Here is a 2862-nt window from a genome sequence, read left to right as displayed (position 1 = left end):
TATATATATATATGTATATATATATATAAAAGATTAAACACCAATCCGACATCGTTTCCTCTTCGACACGACACTCGAGTATACGTATTATATATCACACGGCGGATTTTGTGACTGCGAGATTAGAGTATAATAAGCATAAGCACTAGTAGTCGATTATCGATAATGTGTAAAGAAAAAAAAAGGAGACTACAACGTCGGATAGTCGGAAAACAGAGAGAAATTCATACAGTCGACGGGATACAGCGTAATAAAAACAGAGATGGTCAAAATATTAATATACGATGAGATACTAACTAAAAAAAATGCACCATATGCGATATCTCTCTTGTATAAACTTAATAATAATATAACTATAATAATTATAAAATAGTAATATAATATTATAATAAAATAATAAAATACGATATTACACACACACACACACACACACACACACACACACACACACACACACACAATGATACACAATTCGAGAGTACGGCGTAATAATAATTAATAATAATAATAATAATAATAATAATAATAATAAAGAAAACAAATATCTGCATTTTTATCTACACTTTGTCTACAACAGTTATCTTCTTTTCAAACTTCGCATCTCTTCGATTTGCCCAATTCTTTATCGCAGTCGAGCGCAATTCGCCTCGATATAATAACGTCTTGACTCGTTAGAGGGAAAGAAGATCACGTCGGAAAACGTGTGCGTGCGTGCATGTCTCTCCCTCCTTCCCTCTTTCTCTCTCTAAGATTAACGTATGTGTTTTGTGTTTATGTACGAGCGCGCGCGTGTGTGTGTATGTGTGCGTGCGTGCGTGTGTGTTTATGTGTGTATGCGTAAATGCAATCGGTTATTTCCATTATCATGGATTCCTTTAAAGTACAACAAGCCGCGTGTACGTAAGACCATATCGAGTCCGAGATGATGTTTCATGTGCTTTTCCCTCCTCACTGTGGTTTCACTGCTCTTGATTTTTCTTCCCCTCAAGAGAGAGAGAGAGAGGGGGAGAGAGAGAGAGAGAGAGAGAGAGAGAAACCCTCCTCGGGCGCGTTTTGCTCTCCTCAACATTATCGCGCGTACTTTCGCCCGCGACGTTCGCCCGTAGCGAGAGTTTTACCGATCGAACTGTAACCGAGACTTTCGTCGAGACCGCCGAAAATTGAATTCGAATCGTACCGAACGGCCAGTATCGTGTAACGCCGGATCATCGGTTCGTGAAATTTAAAGTGAAGAGAAAAGGAAAAAGATATCGCTGTATCCGCAAAATAGAGTATTAAATAAAACTTTGATTAACCCGAGAATTCAGAAACAATGCGGTGATATAAAAAATGCAGTGCGGTCGCATGGGACGATCTCGCGAGAACCGTGCGGTAACTTTTTTTCCGTATAATGAATGTCGGAGGGAAAAAAATATAAATTCCCGAATTCTCTCTCTGAAAAATTGCCTGTTAAGGAGCGCGATAAAAGCGCGCCTCTTTAATAATAATTACAACATATGTTAGAAATAAGAAAAAGAAACAAGCCGGTGTCATTGTATCCGCCAGCGTCGAGTTTCAGTTTTTATCCCGGCCCGCTTGTTTTTCTGGCAATATTATGAATCACTAATATATTATTCATGAAAGACAAGAAATGTACCGTGCGCGCGCGTGGACATCGGCATTTATCTGATCGATAAAAATACTTCGCATCCGATAACGAGTGAAACATGCAAATGAAGACAGATGTTCGTGGCAAAAATGAATTATCATCGTACGAGCTGACGGTCGACAACCGCGAAACTGCTAAACAGTCCGATTATCGCGTCGAACGCGAGGAAAAAAAGACGATAAAAAACAGAAAGGAAGAAGAAAGAGAAAAAACAGGCGGAAACGCGCACGACTATTTCACTCACTCACTCACTCTCTCTCTCTCTCTCTCGATTGCACTTTTCGTCTCCGATCGTTCCGTCCTGTCCTCCCGCGATCGGACCGAATCGAGGCGTCTCGCGGAAGTTCCTAGGAAAATATTACGCTGCGAGGATCGCGCTCGAGAAATCGACGGAGTCTTTCGATGTCTGCGCGAGAGACGTTTGCGCGAGAAACGGTCGTCTGACGAAGTTCCCGACGTCGTGCGAAATATCAGGACCGTTTGCGGTATATCGTCCGCCGAATAACGATAAACGCCCGGGTATCACGTGCGACGGCGACGTGTAACTATCGGCTTCGTTCCGTAGTGACTGTCGGTATCGGTCGTGACGATTGAAGGGTTCGACGAGAGAGAGAGAGAGAGGGGGAGAGAGAGAAGGGTCGGAACAGCTCGGTAATTATTAAAGGTCGCCTCATAAATTGCGCATTTGCGAGGCCGACCTCTCGCCTCATCACGTTGCTCCTCCGATCCTGCTCCACAACCTCCTAATTCTCATTCGCATTCACCCCCATTCGTTATATCGCTCCGCCGGGCGTACGCGACTCGACGCGACCTTATCGTTTCACCGTGTCCGACGCGCTCTATCGCGAAAAGTCCCCGTCGGCGGCAAACGTAACGAGCATATAATATCTTCCTTTTCTTCTTCTTCTTCTTCTTCTTCCTCCTCTTCGCCCCTTCTCCCTCCCTTTCTCTTTCTTTTTATATACATATACGTACGAAGGCATACGGAAATCGACGGTGATCTCGAGTGTGGCTCGAGCTAGAGGAGGACTCGTTAGCAATGTTGGTAACGAGCACGTTCGCGTCCTCGTCGTCGTGCCGTGCGAGAACGACGGGGAAAAAAAAAATAAACAAACAAATTCTCGAATGGACACGCGGGGTAACGCGTGAGAATCATTCTCAACGTCGATAATAATAATACTCGCGAAAATTGCAATTCCGCCGCGCCGGGGAAG

Source organism: Dinoponera quadriceps, unplaced genomic scaffold, assembly GCF_001313825.1.
Source record: "Dinoponera quadriceps isolate SergipeBrazil2010 unplaced genomic scaffold, ASM131382v1 scaffold676, whole genome shotgun sequence".
Lineage (NCBI taxonomy): Eukaryota > Metazoa > Arthropoda > Insecta > Hymenoptera > Formicidae > Dinoponera > Dinoponera quadriceps.
The sequence above is the reverse complement of the archived record's forward strand: the minus strand, read 5'-3'. Positions refer to the sequence as shown.